The following is a 20,095-nucleotide window of genomic DNA, read 5'->3' on the forward strand; positions in this document are numbered from 1 at the left end:
GGGAAAGGAGCTAATTAACTACTATCCTCAAAGGGAGCAAAAGACATTCATTCATAAAATAAAAACAGGATGCTTGAGAAAGCAATCAGTATAATGAACAGCTTGTGGAAATTCAAAATGTTACACACTTAAAAAAGAAATGTGATACACTAAAATAAACCAACAGAAAGATTGGGACACCTCCCAGAAGTAGAAAATGTAACTCAAAAAACAGGAGAATTGTCCAGGGGAGTTATCGATCATTTGACGGTAAGTATGGTTACAGAAAGAGAGAAAAAAGAAAATAAGGTAGAGAAAATTATCAAAGAAACGAAAGAACTTTTCTAGAATTGAAGGACACAAATCTCCACATTGAAAGGGGTCAAGAGTACTGGGCAGGATCAAAGAAAAAAGACCAACACTAAATACCATTTATCATCTTGAAGTTTCAGAACACCAGAAAGAAAGAGAAGATTCTATAATTTACAAGAATGGAAAAATGGGTCATATACAAAAGAAAAGTAATCAGAATGGCTTCTTAATTACAACTTTAAAAACTCTCAAGACAATAAAGCAATGCCTATAGTACTGAGAAAAAAATTTAGCATTGAACTCCTATCTAGCAACTAAATGTGAGGTGGAGAAAAGAGTATTCAGACATGAAAGATTTAAAAAAACTATTAAAAAACAAAACCATAAGAAGTTAGTTAAATGAAGAGCAGGTCCTAGGAAAACAGGAGTGTAAAGAATTAAAGAACCAGACACAGAACCCAGGAAACAGTTACAAAATTATGTGGAAAGCATAGGGAGCAACTGATCAAGACTGGAACAGGATCACAGAAAATGGAAGCAAATTCTCAGGAAAAAATAGCATCATACGGAAACTATTTTGGCTCGTGGCAGAGATGATAATACAATTGGGAAAAAAATGCTGAGTACTTAGAACAAAAGGCAAATTTAATACATTAATTTTGTAACTTGGGAAAACAGAGCTATTGTTCAAGAAAGGAGATGCTGCAGTGTTTGGGTGAACTCTTTAATATTTATATAGTTAAGATAGTGTAAACATAAGATTACTGTATCAATTTTGCTACAAACATGCTGTGTGATTGAGCCACCACAATGGTGAATAAAAAAGCACATATATAATACTAAAAAATCATGAACACATCATTTAGAAATATGAAGGTAAATCCTAAAACAGCTAAAAGGTGAGGATTGCTGCCTATGGAAAGCGGGACTGGGAATGAGGTAAAGGGTGAGGCAAAGGACTGCTGTTTTCCTTTTAAGCAGAGATGACCATATTTCCTGGTTTGCCTAGACCAGTCCCAGTTTATGGCAAGAAAAGTCCTAATTTGTGCTCATTATCCTGGGACAATTATTAATAGTACTTGCACTGTCTCTTAAAAGTGGCCTGGTTTGAATGACAAAGCATACAGTCACCTAACATAAATCTTTACTTCCTTCAGCTTTTTATAAATTCTATATATACATCCATATAAAAATTTTTATTAAAAAGGTGAATTATGAATTGGACATTTAAAGAAGGCATATGTTAGTAGAAAGAATACTAATGGTTAAATACTGACATGCAACAGCCCATAAAAGATTTAACAAGTAGCAAATTTGTTATTTTATCAAGAAGGCTCTACAAACACTAAACAAGGGACTGTATTTGCTGAGGATTTTAAAAGGGAAGATAAAATGTCTTTAAAAAGATACAGGTCTATAGATGGTTCTTTAATAACAGTGCTTCTTAATCATACCTCTCGTATTTTACTTTGATTATATTTATACCCAATTCTTACTGCAGAATAAAACTAACCTAGTAGGAAATCTCTCAAAACAAAGCTCTTGGGAGAAAGCAAAGAGGCAGGGTCCTCCGAGAGCTATAATTTATACTGCATGAAACTATTTTTGGCAACTCCTCTACATAAATTGATTGAATTTTGACAATGTAGGTGTTACCAGAAAACTTATGTAATCTGGTTGTATAAGCTGTAGGTCAAAAGCACAAAAAATAGAATAAAATAAATAAAATTAATTAAAATAAGCAGTCCTTGAAAAACTTCTACCAGATCACTTACAAGGTACTACAAGGCATCTTTTCAAGTTCATTCATTCAAGAAATAGTTTTTTACATGCTTAGTATGTGCTAGGCACATTAATTAATACCAAACAAAGGGGACAGGGAAAGGGGACAACACTGAACCTACTAAGATAATGACTATGAAGAAGCTGTAGTCTAGTAGAGAACAAACACAAATAACCATACAACTTAAACAGTTATAAGTGCTCTAAAGGAAAAGGTATAAGCCAGAAAAAAAGACTAGCAGGAAAAAAGTATCTGAAGCTCAATGCTTTTAACCAAGACTTAAAGAGTAAAGCACAAAAAGTTCATATGTACAATCTTTCCTCAGTGGTCAATATAATAGCCTCCTTCTTTCCTTTTGCCTCTATGTAGTTTCTTTAAATTTGATTCTAGAGTTGGATAGTTGAACTGTCTTTCTAGTGATAAGATAAAAACTTATCACCAGGGCTTGGTTTATAGATGTGTGTCCACCTATGCTCACACATGGGATCCTGTGCTTGATTAAAAGCTCTACTGCTGACATCTTGAAATTATTAGTACTTTAACCTCTGAACTTGTATTTTGTAAGTGAAGTCAGATAGGATAGTGAAGCATGAGCTTGAGAAGAAGAGATATGTACCTGTCTGCTATGCCTTGCCACTCAATTTGCATACAGCCCTCATTGCTATGAAGCTTCCATTATTAACATGCTTAATTTTTACTCTCTTTGAGCCTCACTCAAGTCCTAGGCATGATGGATCCACTGGACTTGTGTGCTCATGTTCCTTATCAACACATCTATGTCTGAGTAAGCTGAGGCACTGACAGCTCCAAGAGGTCATTCCATTTCCATTCTTCAGAACTTGCTTCAACTTCAAATGCAGAAGGAAGGTAATGAACCACAAAGCCACAAAAATCTTATGATCAATATTTGAGATTTTTACTATATTGAACTTTTCAACTTGTGAAGATTCTCTGAAGCTGATATTTAACTGCTAGTTTACCCAACTAGTCTTAATATCACTGTTAAGTGTTCCCTTACCTTCAGGCATTTTAATAGTAATTGGCATGAGCAAGAGGAGTGGAAAACAGATATTCATACCAACTCCAAAATTTATGTAGTCTTTCGTCTCATAAACCTGTGGCTTGTTACCTAGTAAAAAATTACTACATTTTTAATAGGTAATTTCATTCAGCTGGGCTTCCTAGGAAACCTCTGAAGAGTTCTTTAAAGCAAGTTCATGTTTTTGGTGGCCCATTAAACACTATACATCTTAACTTAAACTTTCTTAGTCTAGGTAAAAAGCCTCAAAGAATTCTCTCATTACCTGACATGCAAAGTTCTGTGCCCAATGCTATCTGCAAGTTAACAAGATCTCATAGTCTCATGTCAAATGCAACTGAAAACCTATCACACAACTTATACTAAAACAGACAAATTTAAATTGAATTTTACAATGTTTTTCAGCAAGACTTTACTTGAATATGAGGCCTACTCTAAGTAAACCAACAAAGTTTGTCTCTAATAATACCACACTAGGCCTTGTCTAAAGAGAACTCATCATTAATCCACACATTTTCTTCGTTTCTATTTCACCCTACTAGTAACAGCACCACTCCCCAATCATACTTTCAACTGTTTTTCTACTACCTTAAAAGCAAAGTCTAAATTCTTTGCCCCAGTATCCAGAACTCTAACCTACCTTTTCCAGTTAACTTCCAACTACCACCTTAAAAAAAATCCTAGTTTCAGTTCACCCTGGTGGGGAGAATGTGGCAGGAGTCTGCCTGCACGCTATACCCAGGAGACAGGGAGAAGGGCATAAATCTTGGGGCAGCCCCACCTCTGAGGATCAGGCACACAGAGCCCACCTAAGACTGGAGATGGATGCATAAAACATAGAACACCTCCTTTCACCATGAACTTTGCTCCAATAGGAAGGTGCAGCAGTTTACTGCTGAGGGAGTTACAACAGCTTTAGAGCCTTAGTGGTGCAGATGTGCAGGACCTGCAGGAAGTTGAGGCTAGTGAAAGAATACTCAAAGAAATCTTCCAGCACTCCAGCCTCACACTAAGCACCATGCAGCAGCAATCCACTACTGCAATACTTTGAAAATATATAAAGCAATAATAAAGTTCAAACCCAGCTTAACTACAGACTAAACCAACTCAACCCACCACACTAACAGTGACAGAAGAGTATGTCCACATCCAGGCATCAAAATTATTGATCTCAGTCTCTACTATTCTTTTATTTCCACTGTTTCCCATTCAATCAAAAATTAAGACACAAAAATACAAGGAAAAAAAAAAACAGTCCATCATCAAGAGATAAAAATCAACAGAACCAGATGAAGAGATGGCCCTAATGTTAGCAAACTGGGAAATTGATGCATTTACCAGTAGCCTAGGCAAACCTGAAAAACTAGGGAACTGGGAAATAGGCTAGAGGAAAACTATCCAGAATGAAGTTTGGAAAAACAGATAATGGTAAATACAAGAGAGGATTTAAGAGACACTGAGGAAAGAGTAAAAAAACTACTGTACATTTAAGTAAAGTTACAGAAGGAAAGAACTAGAGCACAGAAAAAAATTGAAGAGAAATTGGCTGAAGTGATTTGATCACAGTCAAGAAGCCCCCCAAAAACCAACTAAAATAATTAGCAATTACACTAATTGCTAGATTACACATTCATACCAGACTGCTAAAAATCATTACACTTAAGAAAACTCTGAAAATGCTATGGGAGCATTGAATGGGGATCCAAAAGTTCCAACAAGATGAGAAAGATTTCAGATGAGGTGTCATCTGAGTTGACCTTTGAAGATTGAATATAAAAAAAGAGGAGGAAACATAAAGATGCTAAAGCATGTTGAAGAACTGGAAAATAGAAAATAATGTGTTAGGGATGAAAGCAAAGGCATGGAAAAGGAGAACACGAAGGACTCTCAAGGAAATAAATACATAAGGTAGATTATATCTGGATTGTAAAGGCAATCTTGTGTCCTTTGCTCGGAAGTTTGTACTTTAATAAGGCAACAATTCTGAAGCTTTTTACAAGCAGGTTGTGTATTACTTTTCTCCCTAAGGATCCCAGAAATTAAGTTCCTGACAGGCAATTAGAGCTTTCAAAGATGAAACAATCAGTGGTCCAACAAAACTTCAGTTTTGCCTAGCCTTAATAATAGATTTATATAGTTCCCTGAATTTCTTACAATTCTGAAAGTCAATAATCTTATTACCTTTGTGGAACCATGGGAAAGAAACCACTGCTATAGGCTTTAGTAGGCTCAGTATCTACTAAAAATTTTGAGGCAGCTAAAAACAAACCACCCACCCACGCCCCAAACTAAGGACAAGTTATTAGGAAGAGACACAGTGGCTCCAAACAAATTAGTGAGAGCCAAAATATGGACAGAAGGTAGATTCAGAACATCCCAAGTAGAAAGGAATGTAATGGGGGTGGGGTGGGGATTGGATTATTCAGCATACTGATGAAAAACATTTTTCTCTTTATTTATTTGCAGGGAGTTGGGAGTGGAGGACAAAGCAGCACACCAAGATGAGTTGGTTATAAAAAACAGGTAGCCTGAAGTACCCAAAAGAGGTCTAGAAGCATGCTAGAAATAGTTCTGAAAACCCAGGAGCGCAATCTGGGCTAACTGATTTTCAATCACTTACACTGATTTTACTTTTTCCCATACACATATGCTACCTCCTTGCCTTCTGCTTGAACTGTAACTTCTATCTCATCACTCTTGGTAGCCCCGCCCCCCCCACTGAATGTCTAATTAGTAGAATTTAGGGCACTATGAAAAAGTAAACTGAAAAACTTCAGGCAGTATAGGAAAACACTTGGAACAAAGGAGTTCTACACATTACTTAAGAGTAAAGTTTTTTCTGAGCACCGCCACAAGTTGTCTACCAAATAGGACTTGAATTTTTGTTTTCTACCAAATTTGGAAAGCTGTTAATTCCTAAGAGAAATAGCAGAGCAACGCTCAAAGGTTTTTTGATGATTCTGCTTATAAAGGGATCTCTCAAATAACATGTATCCTCTCAGATCCTCTCATGTGATCCTCTACAAATCACTGTGTCCCCTTCCTACAATAACAGTCTTGTTCAGGATCTGTCAACAGTCACATAGTAGTCATAAACCAAATGACCAGACAAACAAAAAGGCTCCAGCCCCATTCATACTAACAAACAGTACAACCTACACCTAAGATTTTCCCTTTATTTTAAAACTATTCATTAACAAAGGTTCTTTTTCCAAAACAGGATAGACAAGATAAATTAAGCACTGCCCAATTTTTAGCATATGAGCCAACTTCTAACTTTTGTAAAAACATAATATTTGAGAATGCTAGCTTTTAAGTCTGTCCCTTACTTGGTATGACTCTAGCCTTAATCTAATGCTTAATTTCTTCACCTACAAAATGGGAATAATAATAGTACCAACTTTACAGGTATATCATGAGCTTTGCTGGCACACAGTATATAATCCTCAAATACCAGCTGTTATTAAGCAATACCATCAGATGTTAAAAGATTTTCATACAAACAGCTTAGTAGGCATTATTTTGGCTTTTTCATTATTTGAAATTTGTCTTTAATACATAGTGAAGACTTTTTAAAGTCATTCAGATTTATGTACAGGAGAATACTTGCTGCTGAGTAAAGAAAACGTACATACCTTACATAAGTATATGCATACGAAATTGGGGGAAAAATAGCCATTATTCACATTTTACTGTACATCTGGGTGGGTTTTGTTTTCTTAACTTAGTTTTCCAAAACTTCTTTAATGTATTTGACCTAACTTTGATAATTAAGGGAAAGTTACTGGCAGAAGAAAAGATTTTTTTTTATCTTACATTACAATAAAATCTATAAAGAACTCCTAAAAACAATTCCCTTTATAAATTGTAGTACTGCTAGTTTATACCCCTTAGTATCTGTATACCACAAAGGAAGTAGTAAATACTAAGCAACAGAGTACTATTCTATTCTGGTAATAATAAATGGAAAATAAGGTCAAAATCACTTTGCAAAATGGAGTTTAGACTACCTGAGTACGCTTAAAAAAATTTTTTTTTTACTATGAAAAAATTTCAAACTTACACAAAAGTGGAGACAATAATAAGCCTCCAGAAGCCAAACAACATTCTTCAACAATTATCAACATTTGACTACTTCACCCTCCTCTATTTTAAAGCAAATCCCAGTGATGACATCCTTAAGAATGTCTGTTCTTAAAATATTCTAAGCAACCTGTGGTAATTACAAAGTATGGCTACAAATCCCTCCCAGCTGAATACCCAGACCCTTTTGCATTGTCCTCTAGCTGGTCTGCCTGAGAGGAGGTGGAATCTATTTCCCCACCCCCTGAGTGTGGGCCACCTTGTGAGACTTACTTTGACTAAGAATACACTATGACATATGATTTCCAAGGCTGTAAGAAGTCTTATAGCTTCCACTTTCACTCTCCTGGAATGCTGTCTTGGGACCCCCATGTCATAAAAGACCACACTAAGCAAAGCCTCCATGTTTAACCAACACCAAGTGCCAGAAATGTGAGTGATGCCATCTTGGACGTGCCAGCCTGAGAAATCCTTCAGCTGAATAACTGATACATGAGTGAACCCAGGGGAAACCAGAACTACCCAACAGGCACAGAGAACTGTAAAAACACTGTAAACAGTAGTTTTAATCCACACGGTTTTGAGGTGCTGCGTTACGTAGCAATAAAGTAAAGCTTTGTAACTTATTCCTTTTATTTTCCTACAATTATCATTATGCATCCGGTCTTATGAAAAATCTGATTCGATTTCAGGGTCTAACTTAGACTTCGTCTTTAATATCCAGGGGAGTTACAGTTACTGAATTACCAAAAGCACAACATTACTATACAATAAATTCATGGCATTAAGACCACAGTTATCATAGAAAATACCAATGTATTTCAATAGCCAATAATCTTCCACAAATATAAACACAGTTACAATTCCTTTATTTACCTCTATTTGGTATATCCTTTTGTTTAAAAAATCTGCTTCTGGGAAAAAACTTTTTTTTTCTTAATGGGAAATCCTAGTGTTTTATTGATCCTAGTGAACATGGAGACATGAAAACTAAAGGTAGTCACATAAGGAAAGCACTTCTAAAGCACAGAACTTGTGGGGTCTTTAAAAAAATGCCTTGATTTTTAGCTGACAAATATTTAACACATAAAGATACAGCCAGGTCTTAAAAAATACTATCAATAACTAGAAAAAAGTTCAACATCTCCATGAAAAACAGGACTATGATGTTAAGTCTACGTTAGAATACTTTGAAGTAATCTGTCCTCCTTTGAAGTGTATTTAATCTGTGTCAAGTTTCAATCTTCATTCCATAACTGGAAACCATTTTAGAGTTATTCTGAAAGTGGGAAACACGTTACACTGAAGTGCAATGATCATAATGAAGAGATGAAAACTAACTTTTAAGGTTCAAAATATGCCTTCTTAAAGTTATTGACAAAAGTGGGTATATGACAGTAGGTAATTTTAAAACCAGGTGTTCAACTTATCTAGTCTAACCAGTAGAGCCAGAGAAATACATTTGAGAACAAGAAAAACCAGTTTTCACCACATGAGTTTGGACCAGAGAAGAAAAGTTAAAAATTAAGATCATGAAAAGTAAAACGCAGCCAACTCTCAAATTATAATTTTATCCTGCTCCCCATTTCTGTGTTCATCTTATGATTAGCAAGTGTATTAAAAATCGAATTTCTGCAAAATAATAATTGTGAGAAGATAAATTATTTCACTATAATTCTGCTTTAGTGAATTCAAGTAGATCTTAGTAAGAACTCAAAATCTTTACTCAGTTTTAAACTGTAATTACACTAATGTGATCAGTTGTTGATTAAGTTATTTAACAGCTAAAATGTTCATTAGTTAAGTTTAATTTGTTGGTTAAAAATGAGGTTTGATACAACCTTGTGCATTTCACTTATGCATTCCCCACTGTTCTTTATTACTAGCACTTAATTATCTGTAGTAACAGAAGGATGTATCAGCATAGATAATTTAAAATCATTTTTTATTTGGCTTAGGGACACAACAGCTCTTTATTCCCAACAGCATAGAGCGCTAACTTTCAAAAACAGTACTGAAGGTCTTTCATGTCATGCTCTAACCCTCCATTCAATTGTTTCAGCTATGGGGAACAAACTGTATATTCCTAAAACAAACCATGATACCATGACTTTCAGTTTCCTTATCAAACTCCTAATCATCCTTCACATCTCAGTTCAAGTAATACTTCCTGTAAAAATTTCCCCCAAGATCAAACACCTCTTCTCTGTGCTCTCACAATACTACCATATATCAATACTTACACTAAGATAATAGCAGTTGTTGTTTATACATTAGTCTGATGATTAAATTGTGAGTTGTGGAAGGTGGAAGCTGTGTCAACCTCCTTCTTGTAATGTGAAGCCCTAATCTAGTAGCTAAAATACAACAAATAACAAACTTTCAAAAATTTTTACATTATTTGATAGTTTTACACCATTACGATTATTTTCCTAAAATTAAGCGGGCAACTCTTGAACATATACCAGATGAACAGCTGTGTGAAATGGATATGTAGCTGGTTAAAAACTGGGGCCATGGATGTTTTTATGTTCAAGCTGATTATCTGACACCTTCACATAGAACATATGTGCATGTCTATATAGGGGCATCTTTGTGCTTTACCTGGGAAATTAAGCTCTCTTACCAATGTGACAGAAACAGAAATTGCCTGTACTTAAATAAGCAGGAATTTTTAACCATTCTTATTCATGACATTTGACCCAGCACGCAACTTCAGAAAAAAACTCAGGACTATGCTTACCGACCATGCTGATATCTGTGGTATAATTTAGGGCAAACGAAGAGCTGTAAAATGTTCTTATCTAAAAACATTTGTAGTATAGAACTTATATAAGTGTATATTATTGTGTGTGTTGAGAAGCAATCAGTACTCTGTGAGGGACATATTACAGGGAGAGTAAAATTTGAAGAATGCATGAATATAAACAACTGGACTTAGTATCATTTCCAACTGCTTACATTCATCCAAAGTTCATTCTGCAAGTATTATGTCCCCCAGCGTGCTGACTGCTACACACTACTTCATCTAATTTAATCCTCATTTCAACTCTAGGAAGAGGTTAAATAATTATGGCGAAATCAAGACTCAAACCCAGAGCGGCCTCTAATGCCTCCTACGCCACTGCTGTTTCACAAAATGCTGTAGAGCTGTAAATCAAATACTGACCCCATTTCTGAAACACAATTTTATCTCACGGAAAAGAAAAAATCTAGTTACAGTGTGTGTCTGCCTTTTTAACAACAGTATACCGTTTGATTTTAAATCAAAAATTCATCTTTAACCTTATCTCTTAGTCCTAGACAGAAACGAACAGATGAGAGAAAGAAAAGGGGAAATTTTAAAATTATTTTATTAAAGAAAAAACAAAACCTAAAACATCCTACAAAACCGAAAAAAAATTACTCAATTTCACTTGGCACCTTTGCTCTTAATAGCGCCAAACGACAACGGTCGTGATCAATGTACTACCAAGACAGAGATGTTCCCCATATATTTACATCTGTTCGTAGGAAAAAAGAATTGTAGTATTTTTGCTGTGTGTACACATTCATCTTCTCTACGCAGTTTCAACAAAATGAGGGAGTACTGTATTCAACTACTAGTGCCTTCCATATTTCACTTCTTACGCCAACAGGTCCGTTTTTATACATACCACCACCTAGTTCAATTTGAATAACATATAACTTACCACAATACAAAAGGAATCCCAAAGTATCACGATACTCAAGATCTGGGACGATCAATGAGCAAACCTTTATCCCATCTAAGGGGCTGGCAAAGTCCCTTCAATTCGAACCTGGGTTGGCAGAGCCCTAAGCCTCCCTGTCTTCAACACCTCGCTCATTAAATACCTCACTCGTGACACTCCCGGCCCGCCCCGGAGGACCGTCCTCACCCCCGTCGAGGAGGAGGTAGCCAAAGGCCAAAACAGGGCTCAAGCCCCTTGCCCTCGCCCGCCGCACGTCCACAACGAAGACGCACAGCCTGCCCCCTCCAACCGTCACAAACTCCAACACGGGACGAAAGGCCGCCGGCAGAGGAGGCCTGTGCCCGGTTCCCCTTAGTACCCGCGGTCCCGGATCAAGCTCCTCCGCCCCGATTCTGAGAGGAAGGAGGCGGCCTCGGCGTCCCCAGGCTAGCACTTCGTTTCCTCCCCTCCCCCACCCGCGGCCTTTACAACCCCCTCCCCGAGAGGGAGAAGCCCGAACTCCGCAGCTTATTACCCCTGCTCCAGAGCTGGCACTGAACAGGGCCCGTCCCGCTTCCAGCGATCACACCGCCGCCTTCCTCCTCGGAGTTCGAGGCCTCTAACAGAGGCAGAAAAGTCGGCCCCGAATCACAATGGCGTCCGCCCGACTCCCGGATCCGGCGCAGAACCAGCCACCACCGTTAAATGCCCCTCCCTTCTCCTTCCTCCACTTCGCGGCCTCCCCCGACCTCTCGCGAGAGTGGTGGAGCTGAGCGGATCCGAGAGCTGCGGGCGGGCTCGACGTACCCCACCGCGGGGTGGTGCTCTGACTGCGACAACCGTTGAAGGGCTGCCTCCGGGGAGGCAGCGAGGCGCCACCGGTAAGCGGCTGCGGCTGGTCGGCCATCGGGCTGGTGGCTGAGCCGGCGAGTGTGCGGGCCGCGGGAGCGGGGCGCTGGAGGCCCGGCCCTAGTTGGCCGCCGTCGCCTGCCTGGTGAAGGGCTCAGATCCAGCCCTGCCGCTCCCCAGCGTCCGAGTCCGCGCCACAGTCTCTTGCCCTCTCCGGCAAACCTGCAAGGCCCACTGCTCGAAATACCGCCCATCTTTTTTTTTTTTTTGGCGCTTGGTGAGTGGCGCAGTGAACGTTTATTGACTTGAATCAAACACTGCCTTTCCGACCTCCCCTCCTCCTATTCCCTGCCCGCCCTAGGTGGTGGCAGCGAGCTGTCCTCTTTAAAGGCTGGAGCTCATTTGTCTGGGACCTTTCGTTCCTTGCGGTAATTCGGTGTTGGTGGTGGTGTACTTTTGCAGTCATGTCTTTTAAATCGTGATACTAATCTTTGGTAGTGTAGCTACAGATTTTCCAGTAAAAATGCATCCATTTAGAAACAGGGAGGAAAATTGTGAGGTAAATGGTCTGATGAGAATGAAACGAAACCTTCAAAGAGCTATAAATGTGGTGAACGAAGATGTAAGTGAATACTAATGAATAAAAGGGAGTAGGTTAGAGGAAAAAGCCACAGTTTCTGTGGATTTAGGTGATATGTGGGTTTTGAATAATGTATCAAACATATAAGTTCTTCACCGGTGAAGATAAGTTATTGAAACTTGGAGGCATACTGATGACACTTGATTTGTAAACTGACCTGTTTTATTGGGTTGTTTAAGCAATTCATTGGATCCAAATAATTTCAATAAATGAAGTATGAAGTTTATGTGTATTTCTTTGTCATTTCACTTGGAGAGTGTGCACTATCAGTATCATCTCTATTTCTCTCTGTCTTGGGGACTAACAGACTGTCCATGCTTCACTATTGTAAATTGTAAAATACTAAAGATCATTATTATTTAAAGTTGGCACATAAATGCCAGTATAACTTTTAAAAATGTGAGTTGAAGATTAACCATCTGGTGTGGGATAAAGTGAACAGAGATTAAGTTTGAGAAAATTAATTTACCATGTATAGAAAACTGTTATTTTCCCCCCAGCCTGTTTGAGTGTACCTGTAGCATTGTGGTTATGGGTATACACACCCTGAAGCATCAGACTGCATGGGTTCAAATCCCAGCCCAGCCTCTTACTACCTTTGTTGTCTTGAGCAATTCTTTAACCTTGCCAAGCCCAGGTTTTCTGTAAAATGGAGTTAATAAGAATACCCATAACCCACAAGGTTGTTGAAAGGATTAAATGAGATAATGCATCAGTTCCTGGAACATAATAAGCATTCCATAATTGTTAGCTATTACATTCCTTGTCTAAACCACTACTAATATTATCTTCCTGGGGCTTATTACACAGGTCCCTTAAACATCTTCTTCTGAAGTACATTGTACGCTAGGAGGAATGACTGCACTATTTTCCTGAGCTATGGCAGTCAGACTTGATAGAGGTGACTTCTCTACAGAAACCCCAAACCTGGTAAGGATGGTTCAGATTTTGGCAGATTGTCGCTTCATCCCCACCCAACGCTGATAATATCAGCAGAGGTGAGTGTGGCACCAATTTCCTATGCTAAACAGAACTTCCAAATCAGTTTCTTGTTGATGCTAGTAAATAAAGACCACTAATAAGTATTTTTTTTAAGAATTATTAGTTGATATTGTTTTTAAATGTCCTTTCTCTGATTTGAGTTTCCAGATAATTATCATTATCAGCAAATAATTATTAAGATTTTCTAGGTTAAAGACAGTTTGATAACAGATTGTAGATACAAATAGGTATGATAGTGACTATATTTTCTGAACTTAAAATCAGGACCAATGATTTGATGGCAACTTATTTGAAATTAGAACTGTTCTGACCAATTTAGACCCCGCAGTTGCCTTTTTTTGCACAGAGTTCCCCCACTTGACCTTCCTTTGCTGAACTTTTTATGCTTATGACCAACTCTGACATACTTTTTTGTATCTAAATATCTTTGTTCACCACTTGCCACACCAACCCTTTAGTTTCCATTTCCGAACTTGACTTCTCTAAATTAAGGTCTTCTTTACTATTATTAATTTATCCCCTTTTACTTTATAAATTTGTCTGTCATTTGGCCATGATCATAACAACCCTTTACTCTTATGCTTAAGTATTTCTTCAGCTACTTGATAGGTTAGAATTCTCTTTCAGATATTGAATTTCAAAGTTCCTGTTTTCCCCACATTTTAACATTTACCACCTTACCTTCCAAGAAGCTTCTCTATGGTAAGGGTAATTTTATAGATATTCTCCACTTTGCATAAATGATGTGATCGTGAAAAGATGTGATTATATTTGCTTTTTGTAAATCAAATTAATTTAAATGTAGGTTATTTCTTAAACTTTTGAGGAACAGAAGGTAATACCTGGGATGAAATAAGAGTGCTTATTGGGGGGCCCCTAAGTTGAAAACAAAGGATGCCAATTCTTCTTAAATGGGAGTTTTATTAATCTCTGGAGAAGGGAACCTTGTGGCATAAACCAAACTGAGGCTCTACTATTTAAAGTTATAGATAATTTTAAGTGTATGGTACTTATTGAAAAATAGCTATAGATTGAAGACTCTGTCTTCAAAGGAATATGTTACTTAAAAGGTCCTTTCCTTTAAATCTTTGATGTAAAAAATTCTTTTTACCAAAAATAATAAACCCCTGATTTAGTGAATTTTAATTTTCCCCTTATCAAGTTCAATTGAAAGGTACCCCATTTAATAAGTGAGCATCCAAGACATGCTGTTGGTTCACTTCTGTTGGATTAGAAGCAATAACTTTCAATCCCTAAAGCCAATAGGTAAAACAATATAAAAACAAATAAAAAGAATACCATCTTGAAGCCTTCTCTGAGAAACTCTTTCTTACGCTTAAGCTATGGTCTAGATCTCACTGGTTCTAGAAAAATCATTCCAGATCACATTGCTGCTCCAGAACATCTGGCCTGGTCAGGAACAATTCTCAGCTTATGGAGCACTTGGAATCCATGTGTGAAACACCTTTCACACTGCCTGAAACATGGAGTTTTTAATAAAAGCAACTATCTTTTATTATCGATAGTACTAAAGGTTGGAAAACTATGGTACAAGGCCAAATGTGATCCACTACCTGTTACTGTAAATAGTTTTATTGGAACACAGCCAGGTCCATTAATTTATGTAGTCTTTTTTTTTTTAATTTATGTAGTCTTATCTGTGTATGTCAGGGTTCTCCACAGAAACAGAACCAATAGTATGTGATACCTAACTATCTATCTACCTGTCTACCTATCTATCTATCTATCTACAATTACTATACAAAATATCTTCACTACAATGCCTAAATTAGCATATGATTAAGTAACTCGATACTCTGGCCTCCCCAATTTAACCACAAAATTAACCATCGAAGTCTATGACTGCTTTTGCCTACAGCGGCAGAGATGAGTAGCTGTGATAGAGATGATATGGCCCAGAAAGCCTAAAATATATTTACTATTTGGTTTTTTCATAGAAAGTTTGTTGACCTCTGGAATAAACCATAAAACCAGATTGAAGTGACCCCTGTTCCTTTAATGCTGTCAAGCCAAACACATACATAACAACTTCAGATTGATAATAATCAAGAACTATGCTCGGCCTCCATGGCCACTTTGGACTATATTTTGTGAGAATGCAAGCAGAAGAGCATCTAAATACTGATATGAATTCCTTGGATATGCCCTCTGGCAAGTTTGGTTGCAACGTCCTTTTTAATCTTAATTTTTTTTTCATGTCTACATTTGTGTACAATTTTATAACAATGTAGGTATGTGATTACATCGTACATACTAGCTATTTTAGTACAGGATGGTTCTTCTGCTTTTTTTCCCCCTTTTTCTTTTCTTTTTTTTCTCTTTTCTTCCCTTATAATTTACTTTTTAATTTGGCTCTCTTACCCATATTTACTACTCCATAAACATTCTTGAAAAATTAGTGAGTATCCTTCTGCATTTTTTTCTGCAGTTATACAATGTTGAAGGAATAGTTATTTAACACACACACACACAGAGAAATACTCATATAGAAATTTTTTTACCATTTATTTTATAAAACAGCATCAAATTTCAATGTGCATATTCATCTTAATTTTTCAATCAAAAGTACCTTTTTCTCTAAATCCCTATTTATATTGATTGTTTATCCTTTTGTTTCTTTTTTTAAAATAAATTTCTTTCTTTATTTATTTTTGGCTGTGTTGGGTCTTCGTTGCTGTGCCCGGGCTTTCTCTAGTTGCAATGAGTGGGGGCTACTCTTCATTGCGGTGCACAGGCTTCTCACTGTTGTGGCTTCTCTTGTTGTGGAGCACAGGCTCTAGGCGTGAGGGCTTCAGTAGTTGTGGCACATGGGCTCAGTAGTTATGGCTCGCAGGCTCTAGAGCACAGGCTCAGTAGTTGTGGCACATGGGCTTAGTTGCTCTGTAGCATGTGGGATCTTCCCAGACCAGGGCTCGAACCTGTTTCCCCTGCATTGGCAGGCAGATTCTTAACCACTGTGCCACCAGGGAAGTCCTATCCTTTCTTTTTGATGTCATAGATATTACTACTCTGTCCTTCCTTCACAGTGTTTTTTTCAACTCTATCATGTGTCTGTTGACTTGCCATTTATTATCTTTTGCTATAGATATGTTCATATGGTAAAATGTGTCTGTGATTTCTTTTATAATTTTGGGGTTTGTATCTTAGCTTAAAAAGTATTACCGGGTTTCCCTGGTGGCGCAGTGGTTGAGAGTCCGCCTGCCGATGCAGGGGACACGGGTTCGTGCCCCGGTCCTGGAGGATCCCACGTGCCGCAGAGCGACTGGGCCCGTGAGCCATGGCTGCTGAGCCTGCGCGTCCGGAGCCTGTGCTCCACAATGGGAGAGGCCACAACAGTGAGAGGCCCGTGTACCGCAAAAAAAAAAAAAAAAAAAAAAAGTATTACCTATCCCTATATTGTATCATGTAATATCCTGGATTTTTCTAGACTATGTTTAATTAAACTCAAATCAATGTTTGTATATGGAATAAGATAATAGGATCTAATTTTATTTTCTTCTCAATGGATAGCCAGTTTTGCCAGTAGCATTCCTTAAATAATCTATTCTTTGTGATTAGAAAGACTACTTTTGTTATACATTGACTTTTCAGATTTCTGCTGGATTTATTTCTGGATTTTCTATTTTGAAAACAACTATTCAGAACTATAAACTATAAACTAAACAGAACTATTTAGAACTATAGTTTATAGTTCTAAATATTGTTTTGCTCCCTTTTGAATCTTTTTCATATATCAATACTGTTCTGCATTTCTGTCACCTACCTATTCAATTATAAGGAATGGTAACTATTTCCTTCAGACTCACCCAATATACTTAACCAGCTTTGCATTATACAGTGCATGTTATACTACCAAACTGCCTAAGAATTATCTTAATTTCTTTTCCCACTATTCTTGTTTCCTTTTCTCAGCAGTTTGCTAAAGCCATTGAATATACTTCAGTTATCTAAAAACATCTCATCAATACTTTTGTATATCATAATAATTTTAAAAAAACGATATACCTACGCACATACATACTATTCAGTTTCTTAAATCACCCTGTTCTCTATCCCAGAGTCCAACCTAAGTTTTCTACCATGGAGCCTTAGTCACTCTTGATAAGTTGGCTATTTGTACCATGGACAATATAGAAGAAATCCTACATTTTCTCTATTATGTCATCATAAAAGGTATGAAAATGGTGATGTGCTTTAAATCTTTCATGTAGGTTTAATGTTTGTAATTCTTAGCTTTAGCACATCACACAAACATGGTGGTGTTTGTTGATTTTTGTTGTGGTTTGGATATTCTCTTCAAAGCTAAGAACTCTGTACTTTAATTAATTATATTTTAATTCAGTTTTTAGAAGATATTAATTCAGTACTTTTTTTGTTTTGTTTGCATACTGTTAATTTTGCCTAAATTTGTGGGAAGGCTTTTCTCAGGAAAGTGATTGTTTCATTGTTTTCAAGTCCATTTAGTAAGATATTTTTAAATCTTATGAACTTTATCTCAAATAGTTACTTGAATTGAAAGTTTTGGGCATGTGTTTGCATATTAGCGTCATGGGATTTGAATGAAAATATAAATTTAATGAATATTTGGTTTCCTTTATGTCTTTTAACAGTCTTATAAATAAATTGATATTACCATTTTGTTAGACTTTACTTCCTTAGGTTGTTTGATAATCAAATGCTTTTCTGATACCTTAATTTTATTACTAGTCATAGTAATACAGATTGCTAGAATACTTCTAAAATACAATTATTTTTGTGAAGTTGTATATCAAGATTTTAATAGGCCTTATTAATAACTTTTTATCTGAAGAAATAAGATATTAATCAAAGTACAGCATTAAAAATTAATTGAGTAGATGAAAATATGTATCTAAAAAGTTTGGGGAAAGAATTTAATGTTAAATTTAAATAATTCTTATTGATAATGTCCAGAAAGGAAAATGTTAGTATTTAGTCTTACCTGTGCTTGGAAGAAAGCCACATAGAAACTATTACCATTTCTTCTCTTTGTTGAAAGAAAAATGTATACAAAGAAGTAAATATTACTACAAAACTTCTAAATGAACCAAAGTAGGAGAAAAGCAACTCTTAGACATTGATAGAAGTATTGCCTTATTTAGATTTTTCTTGCTATCAGAACCACATTTGGAATTTAAGCTTTGTTCACAGCAAAATTGGCACAGACTATCTTTGCAATACTCCTAACTTACTATTACTTTTTTTTAATTTGGCTGTGTCAGGTCTTAGTTGTGGCACGCAGGATCTTTGTTGCAGCACGCAGGATCTCTTGTTGCAGTGTGCAGGCTTCTCTATAGTTGTGGCACGCAGGCTCTAGAGCGCATGGGCTCAGTAGTCACAGCGCATGAGCTCTCTAGATGTGGCAGGTGGGCTCCAGAGCACATGGGCTCAGTAGTTGCCACACGTGGGCTCTCTAGTTGTGGTGCGTGGGCGCTAGAGTGTGTGGGCTCAATATTTGCAGCGCGCAGGCTTAGTTACCCCGCAGCATGTGGGATCTTAGTTCCTCAACGAGGGATTGAACCTGCATCCACTGCACTGGAACGCAGATTCTTAACCACTGGACCACCAGGGAAGTCCCATTCCTAACTTATTTTATGCAAGAAAAGAATGTGTCATGGAAAAGAAATGAACAAAAATTATTAATATAAGGTAGATAAAAAAATTCCTTTTAAGACAAATAGAATGTGAAGTTGATTTTTAGAATACAGATAGAATTATTAAAAAATTTTTAAGTAGTAGTAAGAAAACATTTCCCCTTTTTTCTGAATTAAAAAAAAAAATTAGAACTTAGCATTCCATCACCTCCTGCAGATGAATGAGTTAATTACCTTTATTTATAAAAAAACAAATGACTCAGGTCTCCAGTCCTTAAGAATGGGACCATGTATTTCTGTTAAAAATCAAGGAATAGTTGTTCCAGTTTCCACTTTCACATAAGGAGCCTGGAAGTCCTCCGTCTACCTTAACAACAAGTAAAAAGCTGAACAGACTGAAAAATCAATAACTCTTTATGGATCCATAAGAGAGGGAAGAACAGAGGCAAACCTCTACCCCCAAGACTGGAGAAACAGACAGGCATTTGAATACAGGGAGTTGTGGTTTATGGGAGGAGAGACTCAAGAACTCAAATCACCACAGGAAACAGGGCCAGGTAGGAAAACCGGAACTGTAATTGATGAATTGCTGGAGGCTCAGTGTGGACAACTCTAAGAGTTTAAACTCCAGGGAGACCCAGTCACAGGGGGCGCCCCACAGTATTGTGAGGTTTACCTCCAGGAGCTTAACCAGATTTCCACAATAAATATCAAAGAAAAGTTCCATCAAGCTTCTGGCAGGGAGAGAGGAAAAGGAACCATTTTGAAATACACCACAGCATTCTACTCTTTTTTTTTTTCTTACAAGTATCCATTCTTTATTTTTTTTTTTAACATCTTTATTGGAGTATAATTGCTTTACAATGTTGTATTAGTTTCTGCTGTATAACAAAGTGAACCAGCCATATGCATACATATATCCCCATGTCCCCTCCCTCTTGCTTTCTCTTCTTAACAAACCCTGCCCTCAGGGGAAACTAGTTAATTACAGCCTAACCTGCTGAGGTATTATCAGAGCCTAAGTAACCTTGGGAAGAGAAATAACCAACTCTAGCCATTTTGTCCCACCTAAGGGGATAGAAA

General features: G+C 37.1%; 2 protein-coding genes across 25 annotated transcripts in view; one reads left to right on the forward strand and one right to left on the reverse strand.

Annotated features, from left to right (window-relative positions):
* MARCHF7 (membrane associated ring-CH-type finger 7) overlaps window positions 1-11,591 on the reverse strand; it is a 48,610-nt gene extending 37,019 nt beyond the window's left edge. For 4 of the 8 annotated variants that reach the window (XR_003437973.1, XR_003437972.1, XM_027130561.1 and 1 more), the window contains exon 1: window positions 11,424-11,590. The gene's annotated coding sequence lies outside the window, so the exon portion shown is untranslated. Of the gene's footprint in view, window positions 1-10,888; window positions 10,911-11,423 lie in introns of those variants that run through there. The other 4 variants (XM_027130570.1, XM_027130536.1, XM_027130551.1 and 1 more) reach the window with 4 other exon arrangements.
* A 44-nt stretch (window positions 11,592-11,635) lies between these two features.
* The window catches only part of BAZ2B (bromodomain adjacent to zinc finger domain 2B), a 378,273-nt gene continuing 369,813 nt past the window's right edge, over window positions 11,636-20,095 (forward strand). For 8 of the 17 annotated variants that reach the window (XM_027130316.1, XM_027130393.1, XM_027130367.1 and 5 more), the window contains exons 1-2: window positions 11,638-11,769; window positions 13,188-13,375. The gene's annotated coding sequence lies outside the window, so the exon portion shown is untranslated. Of the gene's footprint in view, window positions 12,015-13,187; window positions 13,376-20,095 lie in introns of all 17 variants that reach the window. The other 9 variants (XM_027130410.1, XM_027130401.1, XM_027130465.1 and 6 more) reach the window with 4 other exon arrangements.

The sequence above is a fragment of the Aethalodelphis obliquidens genome, unplaced genomic scaffold (assembly GCF_003676395.1).
Source record: "Aethalodelphis obliquidens isolate GAN/ISIS:26980383/991018 unplaced genomic scaffold, ASM367639v1 scaffold2, whole genome shotgun sequence".
Classification (NCBI taxonomy): domain Eukaryota; kingdom Metazoa; phylum Chordata; class Mammalia; order Artiodactyla; family Delphinidae; genus Aethalodelphis; species Aethalodelphis obliquidens.